Source organism: Lepisosteus oculatus, chromosome 10 (genome assembly GCF_040954835.1).
Source record: "Lepisosteus oculatus isolate fLepOcu1 chromosome 10, fLepOcu1.hap2, whole genome shotgun sequence".
Lineage (NCBI taxonomy): Eukaryota > Metazoa > Chordata > Actinopteri > Semionotiformes > Lepisosteidae > Lepisosteus > Lepisosteus oculatus.
The window spans coordinates 33667814-33692669 of record NC_090705.1 but is presented as its reverse complement, the minus strand read 5'-3'; the positions used below and the strand labels follow the sequence as shown (position 1 = coordinate 33692669).

Below are 24856 nucleotides of genomic sequence, written 5' to 3'. Positions count from 1 at the left end.
TTTAACTTCACTGCCTTTACACTTCTGAACAATTCAAACAGGTGAACCTGTGTGCAGGCAGCAGGACCGTGTAGAGGCAAGGGCTATGAATTTGCACCTTAGGTTAAAAACTTAAACCCCTGGGGATGAGGGTAAGCTGCTATTGTACTCCTGGACAAGATACTTGACTGAAATAAGATTCATTGAAATTCCCAGTGTCATAAACAGGTAGAAAAATGTCACATTAGATAAAAAAGACAACCAGATAATCTGATGACGATATGAAAAGAGAAAAAATTAAATGAAAATAGCTACGGCAAGCTGTATATGTACGAAATCCTTCTTTAGCAAAGCATGCATTATACCAAAGTTACAGCAACGGGTTCTGAATTCTTACTTGAACACAGTGCGGAATTAACATGTTTCAGAAGATTACGGGTTTTCTTTGTTTAGAGATTAGCCTATGCTGGTCTGGCATAAAAAAAAAAAACAAGGAATTTAGCAGGAATTAGATGAATATGAAAACAAGCAATTTGGAATAGATTCTCCATGTTGTTTTTGTAAAACAGGTACAACAAGTATTGGGTGTACAGATTCTTCAAACTGTAAAATAATGGTCTTCCTTCATTTTTCTAAAAACATTTAGTGCAGCTAGGAAGCATATACAATCCCACAAAGAAAAAGGAAGCAGTGAAGTGAGTTGTGCACAACACAGCTATAGATACAAAATAGCACATTTCTGTGATTACTGAAGCGATTTGACACACCTTGAATTTAAATAGGCAGTTTGCTCTTTTTTTGCAATGCTTCAAACTTTCTAAAAAACATGTTGCGTTGTGTCGTGTCACGCAAATATTTACTATTAAACCAAAATGCAAAATCCACTTGGTCTCAAGTATGTTCACAATGTAATAGTGCTGCTTTGTTGCCATGTTCTGAATCACAGAGAAAGACTGCAATATGTCACTGTGCATACATTGAAACTGTCTCTTTTGGGATCTATATTGGAGGTTGTACATGTTACCATGTACTTGGTAGTTTCACTGAGGTTTAAAACACACTCGTCATTGCCAATTTATTATAACCCTCAAAATGTAAAAACATTGTTGCAGTTCCCCTTTAAGTCCTGATCATAATGCAATTATTTTAAGACTAAAACTATTAATGGTTAGCTATAAAAGTTGCTGGACTGGGGTTCTCCAGCAGCAGGGTTGGAGGTCTCCCTGTAGTTATTTCACGGAGATGAATTCTTGATCTTTGCTTACAGTCTCAGCCACCATGCATCCTCTTGTTAAATTAAACTACATTAATACACTAAATCTGCCTTAGGCCCAAAATGTCAAATGGTAGTTCCCCAATTTCAGTGCTTGATGGCAGCTCTTTGTTTGCCAGTGGATTCAAGCATAAGCTGTAATATGCAACTAGCTGAGAGTATCAAAGTTCCAATCTGTTCTGGTCCTTTCTCTCCATATTTGAGGAATCTAATAGAAAACGTAAAAGCAATATTAACAGGGACAGGAAAAAAAAACCATGAGAAATACATTTTATCACTCCCACTACAGACACTTGTGTACCTAATGCATCTTATCATCATAATATTTGAGAAGAATAGATCTTCTCTCCATTAGAACTGCTTCTTCTAATTCATGATCGTGGGGGAGCCAGAGACTATCATGGCAAGCAATGGCCGCATGGAAGAATACACCCTGGATGGAACACCAGCCCCTTGCAGGGCACACACACAGACACTCACTGTTACTAGGGCCAATTTCCTCAGAAGCCAATTAACCTACCATCATGTCTTCGGACTGTGGGACGAAAGAGACCCTACCAGTTAAAAAAAATGCAAAATCATCCTGCAAGCCAAGTGCCTGTCACACTTCTTTCCCAGTCTCACGAATGCCTGCTCTAAATGGGATGCTGGCAGGAGAAAAAAAATAATTCAATCCATGGGAACCAAAAACCCTTTTTTTCCATGAAATACTTTGACAGGAGCCTGTTTTTAAACCGATACAAAAGAAGATGGCTGCATGATGATGATGTCTCTTAGTGCAGAGACTGTTTTAGTCCACGCATACAGAGGACAAATATTGGCATAACTTAATTTGCATAAAAAACAAGTTTAACATGGATATTCTAACATCTAAAGAACTGAAGGCTCTTAGATTGTGGAAGATTTTAATCTTCCACAATGCAGCTTCTGAACTGCTTTAAAGAAGTTGTTTCTTTAAAGTTTACATTGAACAAAAGAATACTTTCTGGGCTGGAATGACAATACTTCATACATATCCTTCTTACCATATTTATATGTTTATTGCCGAAAAGATACATACATATTCAAAAGCTTTTTTTAAAAACTGCACATTCTCCGATCTTGACAGAAGATATTGAATCAATGTTCATCGTGGATTTTTCTTTCATTTCTTGTATAATAAATCACCAAATAGTGTCACTAAATGGTGCTTTAACCTATCTAAATGAAAAATGCAGGGACTGATTTATGTAATAAAAACACCAGAGCATTTTTACCACTAATAGTGCAGATTTCTGAATTATTTACGTAATGTTATTTAGTTGATCACACGTCGTTACCATATAAATGGTGTGAAAGTGGATTAGTGGATCACAGCTGCTTATTAAACGAAGAACTCACGGTACTCATTTCAGTCTATAATCCCAAACTACCAATAACACAGAAGCGATTACAGCAATTGTAAGGTGTTTGACATCCCTAAGCTAACATATAAAATATGGAAATCGTATGCATATTTAATTGTTCACATTAGGACTGTTTCCTATGCGTTCATATGACAATTTTGTAACAGACACAAACATTTGGTTGGGTTTTTGTGTTTGACAGAAATATGCCAGTAACTTTAGCTCCTTCCAAACAGAAAAAATGGCACTGGGAGAACATGTGAGATTTCTTATTCCTCATCAGTCCAATCAGACAGATTCCCCAACTAGTTTATCAGAAAATACCTTTTGGATATTTCAGAGACCGCACGAACGTATAAATGTGTGTAAACATGAAACCGAGAAAAGAAAAAAAAAGCACTATTCTGTTCTTTTGCACAATACAAAATCTAGCATTAGAAAGAAAGTATGCTAAAAAAACTCCGATTGAAGGTTTTGCAAATGTCTCTTTTTACTGCATCTAGAGATGGGAGATTATTTCTCAAAGAGATTAACACACTAAAACTCAGTTTATGAGTGCCTGGTAGTTACAAACCAGCATTATGAGAGGTCTCAAAAAAATGTATTGCTTGAGGAGCTGGATTTAAGCACATAACTGTGAATGTGTGAAAAAAAAACAACAAATAAAGGGCTGTTTCACTCACTCTGTGAAAATCATGGGCTGCCATTTTTGGCCTGTTCACACTAGCTTATGGCTTGCACATCGGTTTTTGTTAATTCAACATCCATGAACCACTTGTGTGTAATAGTACAGTCAAGTTACTTCTCTGCTGAATGAAATCAGGTACATTTCTTTAATAATTAAAGGGTTTGCATAATAAAATTCAAATGGCTTTGCTCCTTCTCAATGTTTTTCATGTGCTCATCTCTCTGAACTTTCTTTCCCTGGTGACTGTGTAAATGCATCACTTATGTGCATTTACACAGGGAAAGAAGGTTCAGTTTAGTTCTAATAGAACACGTATTAATTTTTGCATTGCTGTTCAACAGTGCTGTCCTATCTAAGGTAAAAACTCATTGGAAACTTTCATGCAGGATCTTGGATGTAAAAACATTGCTAAAAGGAGTCAACATCGTCCTGTCCATTTTTTCCGGTCTTTAAATCAGTAAAAATTCAAGCTGGACAAATATAGCTGTCCACAATAAGGACAGTTATATTGGTATACTGTTTCACACAAGGCAGGCTGGATAATTAAAATGGCAGTACCATGATATACAGTTGACCACACTGAAAACTGGATGAATAAAAACAAATGAATAGCATTCAGTTCGTATGAAATTCCAATCATCTATACAAACATGGCATTGCAAAATACAGATGTATACAAAGGTAATTCTAATTATAAACATAAGAAATTACAATGAATGTTAATGAATACTATATTCCAAGACTATTTAAGAGCACTGTTCATACAATTTAATGCTGATAATGGTGTCTTGTAGGTTTACTATATCACCTTCATCACGGACTTGGCCAATGACAAACTCTGTGTAGAGGCGTTTATCTAGCTTCTAAATACAGTCCTTGTGGAGCTATTTACAATGTACAATTCAGGTGTAACATGAAAACATCTGAATTCCTGTGCTGGAAAAAAATCAGCTTACAGACCAAGCATGTACCTTTCAGGATAGAAAAAGGATTAGGCAGTTTACGAAGCTATAAATCTCTTACACACAGTTTTAATTACCTACCAAAATAGGTCAAATATTGCTGGTTTTCAGTTAAATTTAATTTGCCTTAAGATGTTCAGCTATAGTTTAATTATTTTACTATATACTTGTATCTGTATGTGTTACCATTTGCAGTAAAGTACATGGGACAACACACTTAACAGAAAAGGTCCTATACAAAATGAATTACTGCACAGAATCAAACAGTACAATATGTAAAAGATCACTCATGATCCACTGGCCCAAAACGCTTAAATTCCATTTCCATTAAGCTAATAAATTAAAAAAGAAACACTGACTTCTGATATACAATTTTATGTAGCCTTTTTCTGATGGTATTTTCCATTTCTTTCCTTTCGATTTACATATTGCGAACCTGATGAACACTGACTTGCAAAACTCCAGGACATAAAATTCCTTAAGTATCCAAACTATATAAAAAAACACAGCTGTCAAGTGATTAAGGTACTACAAATGTTTTTTAAATACCAAACTCTTGAATTGTATACAAGGAATTTTGTAAGCTGCTCTTCATTCTTTGCATGCTAAGTGGGGTACGAAATGTTCATTTTATGGAAAGATGTTAAGTGTTGTCATTTTTCAATAAGACAGTAAGAAAACAATTGACAAAATATCAAAATACAACTGCCTGACTTTAAGCTTTTGACATTCTGCACAGTATCTGCTTGTTATGAGCAAATGCAAAATTATACCTGCTACAGAAAAAAAGAAACATGCATCTTGTGGTCAGCCCCTCTCAGAAAGCTGCTAACCAGGAGAAACCCACCAGGCTTCCATCAAGATGTGATGCAGCAAATCAAACTGCGAGTTTCACACATTCTTCTTAAGATTGCCTTTCATTTCCCAGACAACGGTGAGATGTGGAAAGGTTTTTGGGCATTTCTAAGGTCTGTATTGAGACCTCACTGCAGAAAAATGCACGGAAATTCCATTGCGATATTCAAAACTTGAACAGAATGCAGAAAACGCTTTCGCAGTGCAAACACCAGATGGCTTTATGTTACTTCTACATTCCATTTGTTTTTCGCTTTTAGATTCTGACAGACCAAGTCTTGTCACACCCCAGCAGAGGGTGTAGATTTCTACACCAGCAAAAACACAACCACAATTTAATGAGCAGCTGGCAGCCAAGAAGGCCTTCCTGGTCAAAAAAAGATAAGGTATGAGTTACATGCTTCAGTGTGGAGAGGCCAGCTGATGGGAAAACGAGCTATCGGATTTAAATACATAGGTCAGTGCAGACTCAAGAGCAGGCACGCCTGATGCCAAAATGTGTCTACAGAGATCCCTTCCTCAATGACTGTTTGACAGCAATTTATTTTCCCGTAACTCTGAATCATTACCGGTGACGGGGAGAGGAAATTCAAAATATCCTATTTTGACAGCAAACTTGCAGCATGCAAGATCTCAAAATAGGGCTCCATCTGACTGGATCAAACACTTGTACAATCTGCATTGCTTCTTTTGTTGGAATAGAGATTTACCAATTTAAGGAAGCAGAAATGCACCAACAAATCAAAACTGTTACAGTAATGATCTATTCATGACTCATCTTTTCAGAGAGGGAGTTATTTTTGGAGCTTTCAACTTACCAAACACTGCAATTGAAAAGACTTTCATTCTTGATTCCTGTTTAACCAGCTTCATTGACAAATTACAATACTGTCGCCTCATGGTATAAACCAGGGGTTTTAAACTCGCACCCTGAATGATCTACTGGATCTAATGCTGCTCTTCCAACATGAACAGTCAATTAGATAATTAACCTAATTATTTTATCAGTCAGACATACAGTATACATTATGGCATATTCATTATTTTACACTTGATTACTCAAAACACTTCATTAAAAGATAGTTACTTATAAAAACACCTCAGAGCTATTTTGCAGCGCATTAACTAATCAGACCCAGTGTAACCGAGAGCTCAGGTTGGAACAAAAACCAGAGGATGATGCTAGGTGCTCCAGGAACTGAGTCTGACACCCGTGGTTTAAACGGGATACACCGCTAAGACACAGAATCACCAAAATCCTGGAATTCAGGCACAGGGATGTTAAAACGACTTTGGACATCCACCACTTTATTCTCATACAGAAAGAGAAAACACTAAAAGCCTGCAAAATGAATAAATCACATATGCTCATTATCGTTTTGGATCATTCCAGCCGTGCACTCCATTGGGAATGTCAGACTTGCCTGCTTCCTTAGATCTCTAATATCGAGATGAATATAAATCAACAGAAGATTCACATACCCTATCTTATTCTTACACTGGGGTAAAAACAGAATAATTGTAAAAACAAAGTACTAGACAAATGACTTTTTTTTAAAAAAAAAGGGATCACCAACACTGTCAATACTGCCATTTGTTGGCATTTTGCAGCGCTAATTGTGAATCAACACAGCTCATCTCTACTAGCCTCGTACCAGCACCAGTGTAAGAAAAGAGCAAGCGTTCCTCTGTGAAAGCACATTTGCCAGCCTTGTGCCAGCCTTGGTGGTGTTCGTACCAACCGAAGACGTGATACTACCGTCACTGACAACAGTGCCAACAGGTGCCCCCCTGAGCTGAGGTCCCCCTGACAAATCAATCCCAATCAATGTGGCACTTAGCCAGTTCTGCACTAAGGCTTGAGGAACACCATCATCATGCAGCACCGCGTGGTATTACAGGGCTCTGAGCAAGCACCTTTACCGAGTAAACCACTGAGCTCGCAAATCGCATTTTTAACAGGAGCTCGGAGTTCTAATCACTGAGGATCATCTTAGGTTGAGGTGAAACCTCAAAAAAGCTTTTGCCCTTCGGAGTACATACATGAAAGCCACCTGTTCAAGTTGTTAGAGTCAGGCCTATCCGAGTTTGTGCTGTTTGAGCCTTCTACAGTACGTGTATGCAATTCAAAACTAGCTTTCTATACTGTATACCCTACCTTAAAAAGGAGGAATCATTTAATAAGAATGCGTCATAATCATTATGATTTTGGGGGTGTCATGGCAGAGCAGTGGTTAGCACTGCTGCACTGCTGGGGCCCTGGGGTCAATTCCAGTCCTTGGGTGCTATCTGTGTGGAGTATGTATGTTGGCCCTGAGTGTTTTTGTGTGTGTGTGTGTGCCCTGCAATGGACTGGTATCCTGTCCAGGGTGTATCCTGTCCTGTAGGCACCTGTTGCTTGCTAGGATAGGCTCCAACTCCCCTGCAACCCTGTACTGGATAAAATAGTTAGAAAATGCATGGATGAATGAGGAAGTTCTTTTTAGAAGTCCGTGTTAGGTTTTCAAAGGTAAAAAAAAAAATCAGGTTATTATTGCTTTTAACACTATATCACTTTCCATGGAACACATACAAGCGTAAAAGATAACTGAAGAGTTCAGTGAAAACTCGTAGGCACCAGTCACAACCATTCGACAGTCTTCACAAACAGGACTCACCCCCACCCCTTAAAAGGATATATTATAAACCCAACAAAAGAAACCAAGAAAACTAAACCTAGAATTTGGTTTGCAGAAGAAAGGTTTTTTGGTATTAGTGCTTATTTAATAAAGGTATGTTAAAGTTTCCAAATTTAAGACAAAATAGCATGAAAAACACTGTCCTAACTCTTTAGAACAATTAATCAGGCTCTCTAAAAAAGCATTTGAAAATAAGAAAATAAACAAGTGATAAAGCCATGCACCATCTGTTGCGTTCAAGGAAACCCCATTTCTCTGCACCAATAAACAGTCAAAATGACAACGATCAAATACAGCTGCACAGCCTCCGAGTTCCCAAATGTCTCCCAGGATGCACAGCTCAAATCTGACATGACAAACAGCTTGACAAAAGCACGCATGCCTTAAGATTCACAGATTCAAGATCCACTACTTCTGCAGAAAGATAAGGACAGAACCTGCACTGGGAAAAAAAAAAATCAACCCAATATTACAGTTCCTGTGGTTTCTGTGTTCAAAACGATGGTGTTTAAAGTGTTTATAGAGGAACTGCCGGTATATTAGCTGGAGCACTCTCGACTCGGCATGGGGCAAAAAATTCACTGTAGCACTTAAGGACAGAATCAACCACAACAAAACTACACAACCATACTATGACACCTGTCAAACACACACCTCCACCACAGCAAGTGTCATAAGTCCAAAACAAGGAGGACCAATGGAAAGCCTGCATTCCTCCTGCCTTCATCTGAAAGTTTACTGTATGAACAGATTGAATATCACGACTCCGGTCCCACTGTCAGGTCATTGACCTGTTCTTTAACAGTCCTGCCAAGGACTATACAGGCTCACTAGTCTATTACAAGGCTATCATCATCATCCCTGACTTTATATTTAGCAGACACTAGCCCTCTTAATTCCGTGACGTTGGCATGCTCTGCTCTCTCATTACTCCAGGCACATTAAGTGTCGGACGTAACCTACTGTAACCCAGCTCGTTCATGCACTTGTATCTGGTTACCGTTTTTGCTCATGTACGCCTTTTCAGAGGTAACTCTTTCTTATACAGTATTTTAGTGCAACTTAGGGAGCAATGCTCCACACGTGTAATGTAATTTTAGTTACTGTACATTACTACTGTACTACTGTACTAATTTACAGTATTTACTACTGTAAATTGAACAGCATCATTACTGCCATTGTTAACCAATATATAAGGAGTCTTCAAACATAAATAAGTCATTGACATTGTACTACACAGTGTGGCATGTGTGTCCCCCACAGGTTTTTGGCTGTGATGAGATACTGATAATGACTTAAGTCTTGGTGGCAAAAATTACATTCCATGTTCACAGAGCTGGATGAGGGTGGGTGATGCAAGCTTAACACTGCACAATCTGCAAGAGCTCAATAAGACGTGTGCATCTGCAGATAAGCCAAATTTGCAATCTTCTTTGGTTCCTTCTAACGCATCAGATTTCTACTTGCATAGCTACACAATAACATTGGTAGGTTTAATACTTTCCCCTTCAAACTATAGAACTGTACTGATGATCTAAATGGCAAAGATGACAATGTAAATAACCTGGGAGTTATCACAGCAAATGTGTTCACTGTTTTTTTTTTCTTAAAAACTAGAAAGAAGGTTTACTAGAAAGACACATCAAACAGAAACAATTCAGTACTTTTAAACATGATATACAAAAGGAAAAACACATGCAGATTTTTCCACTCATTAAGCTTAAGAGTATTAGGGGAGGGAGAAAGGTTCTGCAGTATTAAATATGGCCTACATTAGCAGTCAATCATCATCATGGAAAATGTTAATTAGGCATTGGGAATCGATACTGTGTCAAGCTTAAAAGTTTAAGAGAATACAGTCCCCGGTTACTCTCAGTGTTGGCTAAAAATGAAAGAAAATGCCTGCTGCCATAGTCTGAAGGGTAGGTTATTTATAGTCGGTTAAGATGATTTAAAACTGCTCAGGAGAAACCTGGAGCTCTAGTACAGTATACGCATGTGTATGAAGAAGACAAGAGCTGTAGTGATCTGCCACAAACTGAGAAGTGGAACAGGGTATGAAACAAAATCACATACCCTTTCCGAAAAAGACCATTTTACAACATCACAGAAGTTATTTTAGAAACAGCTACCAGGATCAGGTAAAAGGTCCAAGTTAATTATTCTACACCACAATATTCCTGCTCTTTGCTTAATCACAGCAACTCCCTGGACAAAACGCATCACTTAAAGTGATGACACCCCAAGATATACCCTGCAGTATTGTAAGGTTTCAAATGCAAAATGCACCTGAGGAAAGTGGAAAAAATTGCTGGTAATAAAAGGGGAATATTTAATTTATAAAGGGCACAGAGACATTTCAGGTCAAATTGCTGCAATATATATACGAGCAAATAATTAAAAAAAATACACAAGGACTTAAAATTTTACATATCCTAACTGTGAGGTTTATGATACAGTACCTTAAAAAACTTGCATTAGCGTGTCTTAAAGTAAGATTTTTCTATTCTATCAAATTTTCACAGGCCAAACAAAACAGATCTGACAAAAGCCCTTATTTGCCTGCTTTGCTAATGGGGGTTTTGTCATGTGTGGCAACAGCTCAGCAGAGTAGCAGGCTGTTTGACGAGGCCTGGTCTGAGTCACCAAGCTGTGGCAAAGAGCTTTAAAACACTTGGATGGAGCTTGACAAGAGACAGTCACAGCTCCACTAATATTTAGACTTTGGTGACACTACTCACATTTCTGCCTGTGGCACTGGCTAGGCTTTGCCATTGTTTACCTGTTGAAAACTTTAAACAAACACCAGGCAATAAATGGACTACAAGCACAGAAGCATGGCTTTTTTAAACAGCATTTAAAACACTCTTACGAGTTTTTTTAAAATAAAATAGTTTTTTTTTAAAGTTAGAGTTTAACAATAGAAATACTAGTTTATCTGTTAGTTATTCTGTTTCAGGAAATTATTTAAAACATAGACAACATTTTAATCATCAGATGCTCCGGATTCATTCACCAGGGAAACTCTCTAAGGACCAGTCATACTTTGAAAACAATGACAAGACAGAAAACGTTAGCCCTTTAGGCATGTACAAGTCATAAATCAGCATTGGGTAACCAGTCGTTTTATTTCTGTGAGAAAGAGATCCTTATAAAAAATACAAATAATTACAAAGTTTTTTTTTTCCTGAGCCCCTTAATCTAAAAATTCTATCTTAAAAAAAAATAGCAGTTCTCGAGGGCAAACTACAGCACAGAGGCTCATCAGATCAGGGCTTAACCTGGATTCTACAGTATTAAGCAGACAGAGTAAAGGGAGATGCTGAAGCTGTAGCACATACTGTACCCAATAGTGTTAACTCATACAATAAGTAGCTATGATGCCAAATACCGTAGAAGACTCAAAAACTACCCTAGCAGTACGTGAAGAAACCAATACTTTTACTACCTTATGAAAAATCTGATTTACAAACTTCATACTGATTTTAATATCCCAGACTACATGAAGAAAAGAGTTTAACCTGTTCTGGGCCTGTTTGACCACTTTTATGTATCTAGAAGAATTTATCTTGGAATTTTGGGAAGTCACTCAAAATCCGGTTTCGTCTTTTCACCGCCATTTTCTTTCACGAGAAAGAGGTGGATCCACAAGCGTTCAAACTGCCAACTAGATCACCACCTAAATTAGAGAAAAGAAGTTGTACACTCCTACATCTCGCTTACAAATTCCATTTCTTTGCCTTTTGAGCAACTCCATAAATCCAATGCCACACATTTTTTGAGCAAAAATGCTTCAAGTTATGCCAAGAATTTAAGTCAGTGAAATGGGTTTACAGAGCTTTACTGTACACTTGATTTTAGTGTAAAATCCATCCAAAAAGGCAGCCAGGCAAAAGAGGCCGATTCTTCACCGTTTGAAAAAAAGCAGAAAGCCTTCGATTCGTCTGAACTAACTTAAATGGGCAGTGTCAATGGGAACATCAGACGCAGCGTGTAAAACAAAAGAGGGAAGGCAAAGGTGAATAAGCACATTTCTGTCATAGTTATGGGCTCAAAGTCAACTATTCAGCAGTTACTCTACAAATTGGACCTGGTCTTGTTTGAATAAAGGTACTGAACACAAAACTGAAGAATCTAGAAAGCACGTTTACTGAGCCGAAAGACTGATCCCAGGTAACATCTACATTGTGAACCAACCAGAGGGCTGAGACTTGAAAAAGCAGTCCCTACGTGGTGTCCAGTTTTGACAAAGTGTGACTGGAGCATGCAAAGGGCACACAGCATACAGTATATGGAGATCACTCGCCCAGGGAATGCAAAAGCCACCAAGTTTACTTTCAAATTCCTCTGGGACGCCGTGAAACAATTGTGTTTGAAAGAAAAAGGGCAATATGGACATACTTGCCCAGTTGAGGTTACTGTGCCCATCTTTTTTTACTTACTCCACTCCAGGCAGAAGTTTGTTTACACTGCTGTTAATTTCTGACATTCCATTATTGCCTTTCACCTACTGTTTATTAATTCAAGTGCTACTTATTCCTCTCCGATATGAAGTTTGGACTCGTATCGATCATATAATGTTCCTGTTTTGCCATTGACTTAATTCTCTACTGTACGTCTAATCTGTGTGTGGTAAATTAGATTACAGGGTAAGAAAGTTCCCATAACAATATTTGGGACAGGTGAAATTAGGCTTCCAAAAATATTAATCAGCACATGATTCACTCAAACTTTCTTCACAAATTGCACACAGGTCCCTCATACAAGTCCCTTGTGTCCATGATACACTATAGGTGCCTCTATGAAAGGGTGGTTAACATTCGGCAGTCGGACTCTTTTTGGTGTATTATTCTAAACAGGGATCTTCCTTGCTCTCATCCAGCACCCATATTACCCTGCAACTCACAACTGGGAGCCCACCGAACATACGTATGTGTGGAAAAAACTGCTGGAAGAGGTGTTGGTGGGGCCAGTAGGGAGTGCTCACCCTGCGGTCTGTGTGGGTCCTAAGACCATAGTATAGTGACAGGGTCACTGTACTGTAAAAATGCGCCGTCCTTCCGATGAGACGTAAAACCAAGGTCCCGACTCTCTGTGGTAATTTAAAATGCCAGGGCGTTTCTCGAAAACAGTAGGGGTGTTAACCCAGTGTCTTGGCCACATTTCCCATTGGCCTTACCAATCATGGCTTCCCTAATAAACCCCCATCTATGAACTGGCTTCATCACTCTGCTCTCCTCCCCACTGATAGCTGATCTGTGGTGGAGGGGAGTCCCCATTACCTGTAAAGCACTTTGAGTGGAGTGTCCAGAAAAGTGCTGTACAAGTGTAAGGGATTATTATTAAATGATAACGGCAATGATTGCTCTTCCCAGCAGCAGAATTTAGTCTGAAGGGCCAGTCTAACAGCAGCTAAAATGATAATGGCGCTGAACGCATTTCCTCCGCTGGCATTACCTCATCCTGGACTATCCTGACAAATCCTTGTTCTGATGTTTCCATTCTTGTTATCTGGTTTTGTTTTAGGGTATTTTGGGTGCAGTGAGGGATTCTACTGATTGTGGTGGGGGGAATTTCGAATTTATTCATATTTATTTTGTTTTGAAATATTTAAAAATAATAAATTGAGGTCCAAGATGCAAGAAGCACTGGGTATTAACGTGAAATGCAAGGTGTAGAGCAGAATATGGCTGCATAGAGGATATTACAAGATGCCATTCTTGCCAGATGTTAAATATGCATCATACCAAGTGCTGATAACATTTGGGGCTCTATAACTTCCTGTGGGTATCTGTGAAAGTTCATTACTTTCCACGGGTTTATTTATAATCCATTCCTCAAATTCAGATCTCGCTGGCAGTGAAATAAGCCTCATTATACTACATGTTAATACGGAGTATGCAACACTGCAGAAGTTATCAAGTCAGGAAATGTGAAGTCTCGGGTAAAAGATTATACAGGTTTTAAGGAGGCGAAAGCAGATCTGTCCGACTGTGGTGTGAAAACGGTTAATAAACATATTTAAAGTATTACATAAGGTGTGATCACTAGCATGCTGTGCAAAGATTAGTTAGAAGACAGACCATATGAGTTTAATATTTAAAGCATAACAGCAGCACCTCTTCGGTTAATACATTTGTGTTTTCTCGACTGCAGTGATCTCAATGCCTATATTCCTCGGCTCCTGACCATCTCCTGCCACCCACTTACAGACGCTCCGCGGGACCCACTCGTTACAATTTTTTCTGCTCTTCAACTTGCAGTCTGACATAAATCCCCAAAAGAATGCAAGAGCCTTCAGCAAAATTTCTAAGGCTGCACATAGTTAAAGGATAATGTCAATTTTCAGGGAATAATACATAATCTGCTTCCTAGACCGAAATCTCTGTTGTGTACCTTAGAACGATGTCTTGCACTGGGTATTACCCTGATTTGTATCACAATGCAATATAAAGCAGGCAATTGCCTCTCATTCATCTCTTTTTGGTATGACACTATGCATTCACACCTACTACTATAGATGTAAAGTTTTACATCAATAAAAAATTGCTTGGCTCTATCCTTCCCAGAATATCGGTCCCTAACTTCTTTAAGGAGGAGGGCTTGCAACAAGTGATCTATATTACACATTCAATTGCTGTGTCTAGACATAAAAACAACTAATTCTGTATGACATAGCCTACATATTGTACAGCCTTAAGCCTGTCTGCTCATAACAATCCTTGTTCAAAGGGTTTTTTTTGTACTACTGCCAAGTACTCCCTGGTAACAAATGGTGTATACCAAGGAAACTTACCTTGTGTCACTGCAGGTAACAAAACTGGTAGTCCCAGAGCACTAGACCGTGAACAGAACCCAAGAGCAAGTAAACAGCCTGAGGCCCAGATCATCTCCAGGAAAAGATCGAGACACGGGTGAAAGAAACAGGTAAAGTTCTCATCTTTCAGGCGTACTGCTGGAATCCAAGGGCAATTAAGTGAAATGTATTGCAAGTGTGTGAAACTCCAGGCAGCAATGTGTCCATTTCACCTCCAGCACAGCTTCGGCCAAACATTTCTCTCATTCCTACAACTAAGGGGTACCTCCCCCTCCTGCCCTGCCCTCTCAGTGCCTCTGGTTCTAGGAAAGAGAGGGTAACCCCGGAGGCAGGATCTGCCATCTGATTCGTTCTTAAACAGAAGCAGGAAGAAAAAAACCAACAACAGGGCAGTCAAAAGAGGCGAGGACAACAACACCCAGACATGTCTAACACTCAGAAATACAATAAACACATACACACATAGCTCTTCCCTCACTTTTGCCCCACCCTGTGATCTAAATTGATTGACCCAGAAAACTGTAAATACGCTCAGATTGGGGGGGGGAACATGCCTAAGGGTCTACTCAACACAGTATTTTACTTGTGATGCTGCAACATCTAGGCATTACACCTTATGACCAAGTTCAGTAGGAAATAAGCTAAACATTCATAGAAGGCAGCATGTTAGCCAGCATGCTTCAGAGCAGTAGTCCTAGATCTGATCACACATGATCATCCAAGGAGAGGCCACTTACTGAATGGGTTCACTCTTCACATAGATAGACTATTATTAGCAGTGTTTTGCATTACTGAATAGCCAAGGAGATCTAAAGATTCTTCTGTACCACACTTGTTAAAGTAAAAATGTTCTACTGTAGTTAGGTATAGAGTACTGTAATGGAACAAAGCAGAAAATGGAACTGTAAACTAAAAATGTATTTTTCCTAACTATCTAGTTTCAATTCTTCTTTACAGCATGCACAGATTTCACTTTTAGGACACTCTACAATGCCACCTCTGTTAATTAGATTCCAAGACAAGATCATTAAAAGACAGTCAAGCAAAATATGTTTGAAATACCAGATTGGCTTTTCTTTATTCACCTAGGGATCTGCATGTTCTCATAATTAATCATCACAAGACCCCTGATTAAACCAAACAGCCCACGCAATACCGCACCAGAAGAATAAAAGCCATTATAGCTCCATTCCTTCCTTTAGCTGAATCCACACTTTTATTATGAGAAAGAAAAGCTTTCCTCCAACTTGATGGCTAAAGTAAAACAAAAATCCCTAGAAAACATTCATTCAGGAGTAAAAAGGTTTAAAATATGCCTGTGTCTTAGGAGAGGCCTTGGAATATGAATAAAATCTACTACACCACAAACCTACACTAATACAAATTAATTCCCTAAATATGTTTTGTTCTCAAAATCTCAAAATAACTCCGTTGATCTGTAAGAATGTCAAAACAAATGAAGAAATACTGTGTAACCACAATGGACATTCTGCTGGCAGAAAAACAAGAATAAGCACTTTATTGTCACATGAATATGGTCATTACCTCAAGTTTGCAAGTGTTTCAGCTACTTAACCTTAAATAGCACATGCTTATGAAAACCAGCAAGCTGCAACAAGCAAACTGATGAAATAAATACAGATCTTAAGTAGTAGTTTGTAAATTCAAGGCAGAAGTTAATCCTAGAACATACTGTAGCACTGTGCTTCAAGGATTTAAGTAACTAGAAAACAGAAGTGAAACAAAAGGACTGTGGTCAAAGTTTCAACCAGAGAAGGGTTCTGATTGAAGGCCATGCAAGGTCATAATTTCAGTTTTCAGAAATAGTACTTTAGAATATTAAATTCAGAAGAATCATCTTCAGAATGTACCTTATATTATCTATGATCAACTCCCAACAATAGCAAAGTATGGATTTATTATTTTTGTGAGCGACGCAGGAGTGAAAAGGGCAGAGGCAGGATTTCTGGAGTTCTTGTAGCTTTATAGTAATTTATAGAAACTTTATAGACATTTGTGCTTGAGTTAAGAGAAAATAAGCAATTGAAGAAAAAGGTAAAACTGGATTTTTGTGATTTAGAGCCCACCAAGCCCTAAGGCAACCTATTAAAATACTTCAATTGAAATATTAACCTTTGAAAAGTCTTGTGAATAGTATATAATATTTGGATTGTAAGTGGTTATGTACAGTACTCCTCTTTCATCCATTACTGCAATGTGGATAGATCAAATGATTCCTTCAGCAGAAGAATCCATATGATACAGTGAAGTTGACGTATTGAACAGCACCAGTTCTGTTTCTTCGTTTCTGAATACCAATTCTTAACGACATACCAGAAACAAAGGAAGGTTTATAAGATCACAAGTATGTGCATGTTTCACTTCCTTCAATGTTGTTCTCTAGTCCAATTCAACTTTCTGCTGAGTCAGCGAAAGTGACTACTGTAATCAATACCAGTAATGGGAAGTAATGGTTTAATTTCATGCAATTCACATGATTCACTGCAGACACATTGCAAGACTGAGTCAGATCATACATTTCCATCACCTCGCCTAAAATATCACATGCTTAAAACTGCAATACCCCCTTATTGTAACAATATCTGCTGAGAAGAAATGGCCATCTATGCTTGATTAAGTGATTATTACATTTTGCATAACTTAAACTTCTACCAATATTCAGAATTCTCGGTTTCATAAAACTACTTAATTTACTAAACTACCTGCTTGATGATAAGCCAAAAAATATTTTTCTTCTGTGTGCACAGACCGTAATCCACCACAAACAGCTGGTTTCACTGCCATTAAATTCAGTACTGTACTAGTACTGAAATTACATGCTAAAATCTAGGCTTTCAAAACCTGAATTTGACATAACAGTACAGGTAAATCATACATTTTACAATAGGTAAACAAAACGGATGTCCCTGATGGTCATAATACAATGAGCCTTCACTGTTCGTGTAATATAAAAATTACTAACTGAAAAGTATTACAATACTGAGTTACTGGCAATGGTCACCTCCACTTGAAAATCAGGATTTTCTAGGAAAAGCTGCCCTTCTAGTGTAGTTTTCATCTTTAAAGTAATAAACCTGGATATTTATGAAAGGTTTCTCTCTGTATTTGGTAGCGTTTATGCAAGCATACGGTGTCTACAATAATTAAAACATGTATGCTGTTTGTACATAAATAATTGTAATAACTACTTTAGTAAGGATAGTAGGCGCCTTCTATAAAAAGAAAGAAATGTGACTCTGTATGAAGCCAAAGAGAATTCTTTAACCTCTTTGTTATAGTATCAGATTTCATACTGTATTCTTTGTAGAAACAGACAAGACTCACAAATTATCTACAACCAGAAAGGAAGATTGTTGAATAATTAGAACCAGATCATCCAAAGAGACATTTATTCTCAACAAACATTATTCACAGGTTCTAGAAAATGTCACCTAAAGATCTTCTGTAATTTGAATTATGCTATTATTACATATCACATTTTTAAATTCCTATTCAACATGGCAATCTCATAACACAGGCCTGACAGAAGCGAGAGAAAAAGTGTGTTCTATGGAACCTGAGTCGTTCGTACTAATGATATTTATTTGCACTGAGTCCTGACAGCAAACACCTATGGTAGGCTAAAGACACATTTAATTATAAACAGATGCTTATTTCTGTTGACTAATAAGAATGAACAAAATTGTCAATATGTTCTGCTATACATATTCTACTACCTAATGTACAGTATATGCTGTTCTCCAAGCACATACAACTTTAATCAAAGGTTCTGTGTAACACTCCTTGACAAAAAAATCCTTTTAGTCCTGGCCAAATTTCCAATTGGCCCTTACCAATCATGGCCTCCTAATAATCCCCCTCTATGAATTGGCTTCATTACTCTGCTCTCCTCCCCACTGATAGCTGATGTGTGGTGAGCGTTCTGGCGCACTATGGCTGCCGTCGCATCATCCAGGTGGATGCTGCACATTGGTGGTGGTGGAGGGGAGTCCCCATTACCTGTAAAGCGCTTTGAGTGGAGTGTCCAGAAAAGCGCTATATAAGTGTAAGCAATTATTATTTTATCATTTTAGCATTTTACCATTGTTCATTATTCAATGCAAACATGAAGAGACATTAATTTCTTAAGCTTAGGACAGTAAATTAGTTAACATTAAGATTAGAATTCAAACAAGAACCGACTAGACACACACAGCAATCTAATGCACTCTGCCTTTAATTACCATCTTTATGAAGCTATCCTCTTGTGCTAACACCCACACTTTTTCATTTCAGCATCTACAATAGGGCACAACATCTGCAAAGTCTGACTCACCAGTAGACCTTGAAAGCTTCATAAATATCTCCCAGCCTGCATACAAGAGCACAGGTTGGACAGCTGCAGTGCAGTAAGTGGTGACCAGTATCGCCTTGGCACCTGCAAAGGTCAATAAATCATATCAGTTCAAATCTATTTTTCAAGGAACAAAATTAAGACCGACATCACAAGCATTCTTGTAGTTTTGAATGCACATTATTCAGTGAATCCTTGTGCACAGTTAAAATGTAAACTGCTTGCCATTTCAGATCCCTTGGGGGTAAAAAGCAATTTGTGTCTCATTTTAATGAAACTCAGTGCAGATCCAGTAGAGACTTTATGAGTACAGCAATCTGTCACTCTTGTATATGAAGAAAGGCCTTGGAGGCAGCATATTACAGATCCTATGAAAACACAAAAATCTACTTTGACAGATTTCTAAAAACGAAGTCGAATAATTTTTGGAGTTCATCCAACTTCTAAAGGAAAGTTTAGCAGATGATAAAACCCCGGCAACAATCAGATTTTTTAAAAAATGTGTGAAATACAACCACCAAAAAAAAAGGAAATTATCTTGGCCAGACAGCAAACTGAAAGCTATGACCCCCTTCTGACTTTTCTCTTTTACAGATTCTCTGACATGGGCACAAATTATATTATCTAAAAAAATGAAAAAAAATCTAATCTTTGACACAGAGCCTTTTAAGTTCCATACTGAATCTAGATTATCTCCTATTACACAGGGGAGGGATTTAGGCATCAAGATAACCACTAAGACCAAGAGGTTATCTTTCACATTTAAAAATAACACAGAGATGATTGTTTACCTTTACTCAGGGCAGTCTACTGGTGCATGTCAGTGCAGTATGTGCCCTATCTTGTGTCAGAAGCACAAAGTACTGCAAAACACTCCTGATTATCCTTACATAATGCACTATAACAAAGCAATGTTCTAATTTGTTACGACTTTACTATATGGTCAAGTAAGTGCTGAATTTACTTCGGTTCATACCATACCATGGCCAGCTGCCATATCACTCTACAACTCACAACTGGCAACCCAGTGAAGCTCAGCAGGTGTGAGTCTGGTCAGTACCTGGATGAGAGACCTCCTGGGAAAAACTGAGGTTGCTGTTGGAAGAGGTGTTGGTGGGGACAGCAGGGGGCACTCACCCAGCGGTCCATGTGGGTCCTAATGCCCCCAGAATAATGACGGGGACACTACACTGTAAACAGGCGCCGTCCTTCAGATGAGACGTAAAACTGAGGTCCTGACTCCCTGTGGTCGGTGGTAAAAATCCCAAGGTGTTTCTTGAAAAGAGTAGGGGTGTAACCCCGGTGTCCTGGCCAAATTTCCCATTGGCCCTTACCAATCATGGCCTCCTAATAATCCCCATCTATGAATTGGCTTCATTAATTTGTTCTCTTCCCCATGGATAGCTGATGTGTGGTGAGCGTTCTGGCGCACTATGGATGCTGTTGCATCATCCAGGTGTAAGCAATTATTATTTTCCAACTTGAACAGACCCCTTGCTTAATTCAGCAATACTATAGGGGTGTTGCTAATATTTAGAAAGAGGTTACCTGCGAGTAACAGAGTTGGGGTCATCCAGCTTGAAGATCCTGCTCTGGTGCAAATGTTTGTATTATTTCGGTTTTCAAAGACAGACATATGATTTTACTAATGATAAAACTCAGACGTGAGGCATGGTGACATCGTCATAGTGTTTCTGCCACGTAACGCCAGGATCCCAAGTTCAGTTCCAGTCTTGAATACCCGTTTCTGTGGAGCCTGCGTGTTCTCCCACATTAGTATGTCAAATACAGTTCACCGATTAGCACCAGGTGCATTCAGCTCCATGAATCATCAAAGTATGATCTATAATCCACTTAAACTCACCCGTGCATGATGATCTTAATCTTTGAGGTATGAAAGAATGACAAAGTTTGGCAAAAAAGGGTCATTTCATTTCTTCAGTTGCCATTGGATGCTGTGTTTTTCCTGAGGAAATCGCCAGTTTTAAAATGAAAGCATCAAGTGTTAAAGACTACAAAATATCCTGCCTGGATTTCAGAAGGCTTGAAAACATGCATATCAGATACAGCAGAATATTGTGGTACCCCTTCATAACCTGCTTCCTTTATTAGCAGGTAAGAGGTAATTATTACCGATAACATGATTAGAGTGTCTATCTTGTTATTGTATCAAGTGTACTTTATACTGCAACTTGGATAAAGGCCTCTCCCAAATTAATAAAAAAAATCCAATATTACTTGAGCTACATTTGTGAAGATCAATAAATTAAAGTCTATACCAAGGAAACATTTTAATTTAGTCTAGGCACAGAGTTAGGGTTATGTATAGTTTGCACTGAAATGCTATTTAGTTGATGTTTGACTGTAACAAGTTTTATAATGTTTTAAGTAAAGACATTTTCCTTTATTGCCATCAACAATAATATTTTGCCTTAGCTTAGTCGTTGTTGCAATTTTTTCCAAAACACAAACCTATACACACAGACATTGCTGTATATATTTTTAAGGAGGTTTTTTGGGATTTAATCACAGGGGTTGTAGTTTAGAATGGAAAAAAAATACCAAGCCATGTTATTGGAGCCGATACCCTGGCTCCTTTCAAGAATCTGCAACACATGATCCTTGGATCAATTCACTGCTTCACTACCAACCAGGCTAGATGAGCTGAATGACCTCCTTTCAGGTTTTTTTTTTAATGTTCTTACGTTTGTACATCAAACCCAAGTCATTAGAAGGCATCTCAGAAGGAAGTTTTGCAGTAATTACATAATACAATTAGGAAGAAAGCTGCGTTTTGCTTGAAATACCAAAGTTGGTTATCTTACAGTGGAACCAAGTAACAAAACAAAGGTTCAACCACCATTCAAACACAAAATAGCAAAAATACCATGCAAAACAATACCAACCACCCACATGTAAACAGAGTTTACAGCACAGCCCAGAGCCCTTGAAGCAGTAGTCAGTGGAGATGTTGAACAATGAAGAGTTAAGTGTTAAGTGTTAAGTTACAAGCATTGTTAGAACAGAAACTGGTTTTGAGATAATTCTACATGTAGTGATTGTAACTAAGAAACTGAGATTAAGATCACAATGGGTTAAAACAAATCAGTCTGCAGAAAACAATGACTGACAAAGGGTCAACACATCCAAATATGGGGGAGAACAAATTTCACATTCAGAAATCCAGATAACTACAGTATGTTCACAGAAGAGGTGGGGGATTTTAAGATGCACAAAACCTGCAGGTAGCTGACACATTGGGTGGGATACCATGTTTTGACATGGTTCCTCTATTATTCCATTTTAGGACTTTTCAGGAAGACCAAATACACAACAACATTGAGAAATGCTTGGTTTTAGAAATACATGGCACACACGTTGCTATATCCATTCATTTTCTAACTGTTTCATCCAATTCAGGGTTGTAGGGGAGCCAGAAATGATCCTGGCAATAGGTGTAAAGTTGGATCCACCCTGGACAGGACATCAGCCCATTGCAGGACAGACACACTCACACCAGAGACAATTCTCCTAGAAGCACATTAACCTCAATATATCATTGGGCTGTGGGAGGAAATCAGAGCACTTAGCAAAAAAAAAACACCACACAAACCTGGGGAGAACATACAAACTCCACACAGAGTGCATCCCAGGGCCTCAGCAATGTTAAGTATTTGTCACTGTGCCACCATGTTACTTTACCAGTTAGATGACACAGAAAAATGTGCTTCCTACTGCCAAAAGCTTTAGGTATACTTGTGTAACAAAGACTAAGGTTGTAACTGAAAATTGTGGAAAACCAAGCCCACATTTACATTATTTAAACGCAGCTGAACTTTAGGCAGCAAGGCCGGTTCTGCCAATTAAACAATTCTGCATTCAAAAGAAATTTATATAACACGATAACCTGCTTGTTTTCAGCTAAGGAACAGTAAACTATACTTTTTATGACAATATATCCACGTACAGTCATAAAACAATTACCCCCCGTGTAACAATAGTTTGGTCCCAATAAATTTTACTAAGGGTAAGTAAGCTACAGTACATGAACTTCTCTGTTTTTTTTTTATATAAGGAGTTCAGTTAATTTTCTTATTTAAAAAAAAAGTCTTCCAAGATGGAAACAATTTAAAGGATTAACAACTTCCAGTTGTCCAGTTCTAGTTGATGATCTCTCTTGCACCAATTTAAATGAGAATTATCCGCAGAAACGCTAAAAAAAGTGTCTGCGACACAGACGGGTCCATACTAAACCATTCCTTTATTCCGCGGATTTGCGTTATTAGCCAAAACAGAAGTCAGAAAAACCAACAGAAAACAGCGCTGCATAATATCAAAAAAGGATAAAATGCTGTGTAATAGGCTGCCCGTTTAAACTTCCCGAAATGTTTTCCAAAACGGTATGCCGCAAGTGATGCAAGATTATCAAATGAACCCATTGTATCAGAGCAAAACCACCTTTCTGACTAATCCGTTAGACAGGAAGGATACATAGAAACCTAAAGAATACTTAAGCAAGTCGTGACAAGCTTTCAAGCCTGGAAAAGTACAGGATTGCGCTGTGGAGACGCTGTTGTTATGGGTCTCCGTGAAACGCAGCGCAGTACTTTTCCAGAATATTATTTCACCTAAATGAAACACACTTACGTTATCTTCTGTATTTTGACACGATTTTTATATAAAAAAGGGGATTTCAAAAATCAAAATGCGTCACGTTTAACACGGAAAGAGCGGTCGAATGGGAGATCGAATTCCATGCCTGTACATTTAAAACAAAAACACCCAACGGACCAAATATAATTTTTAGATCTAATATTTTAACGTTCAGTTTGGTCTTCTTTAAGTGTCGATGAGGTGATCTCAAGAAAAGCTCCGCATCGTATTACACTCCTTTTCGTTATATAACACGGCAACAGGTTTTCACTTAATTAAAGCAACGATAAAATGCAGTCTTTAAATACCCTAATTCTTTCGTAAAAGAACTAGTGTCAAGTAATAATCAATAACACAGGCGCATACCTATACAGCTAAAGGCAATTTATTCTCTTTCGACCTGTACTGCGCAAACGTATGCGTGCTCAATGCTTTCGCTTTAAGCAATCATTTCTCAAATTGATAACTGGAGTCCATGAGTAAGTGCAGCGTGTCAGCTAAATTATCAGATTTAGCTACACGGCTTGCTGTTTTGACTCGCTTTTAACAGCTGCGAGTAAACCAGTGTATCCGCAGATATTTAAAGTGAACATTCATTGTCGGACCAATCACAAACGCTGGATTTATCTGCTGGTCCATCACGAAAACTGGGGGAAATCTTTCGAGAAATCCGCACTGACGACGCGAATCAGGATTTCAATTAACACCCTGAGTCACAAGAAGAAAAAAAGAGTAAAAAAAAACACGTACCCGCAACGTCGAGACCCAATACAGGACTGTTATAATGGGGGTATCCAATGACTTTAATGTTGTCTTTAATAACCTATTTAATGAAAAACACCTTTTGTTTATAACGTATTAAAAATTTAATCTGTTAATATAATGTGGCGTCTTTTGTCTGACGCAGTGTAAAAAAATAATTAAAAACGGCCCCTTGCCATAATAGCGTCGCATAGCATTCAGACTAGTTCCCCTGCAGAAGAAATGACTTCGCGTTTAAACGTAAAAACGCATTACGGAATAAGTGAGACAACCAAACGCAAAAACTAGTCAAGACATTTGAGTTTCACGCTACAGCACACAGAAATTTTAGAAGCCGTTTTCCTAAACGAGAGGCATCGTTTCTGTAGGACTTTTTGAGTTGTAACTATTTTCTTAACCAAAGCACGGAAAAACATATTCTTGTTCGTAAATCGACTGAAGAGATCTAGC

At 38.2% G+C, this 24856-nt stretch overlaps 1 protein-coding gene across 7 annotated transcripts in view; it reads right to left on the bottom strand.

Annotated features, from left to right (window-relative positions):
- LOC102696067 (solute carrier family 45 member 4) overlaps positions 1-24856 on the bottom strand; it is an 86256-nt gene that overhangs the window by 58422 nt on the left and 2978 nt on the right. For 3 of the 7 annotated variants that reach the window (XM_015357477.2, XM_015357475.2, XM_015357474.2), the window contains one exon: positions 18974-19075. The exons of 1 other annotated variant lie outside the window; for it this stretch is intronic. The gene's annotated coding sequence lies outside the window, so the exon portion shown is untranslated. Of the gene's footprint in view, positions 1-18973; positions 19076-20128; positions 20176-20539; positions 21279-23638; positions 23730-24856 lie in introns of those variants that run through there. 3 more of the 7 variants (XM_015357476.2, XM_069195114.1, XM_015357478.2) reach the window with 3 other exon arrangements.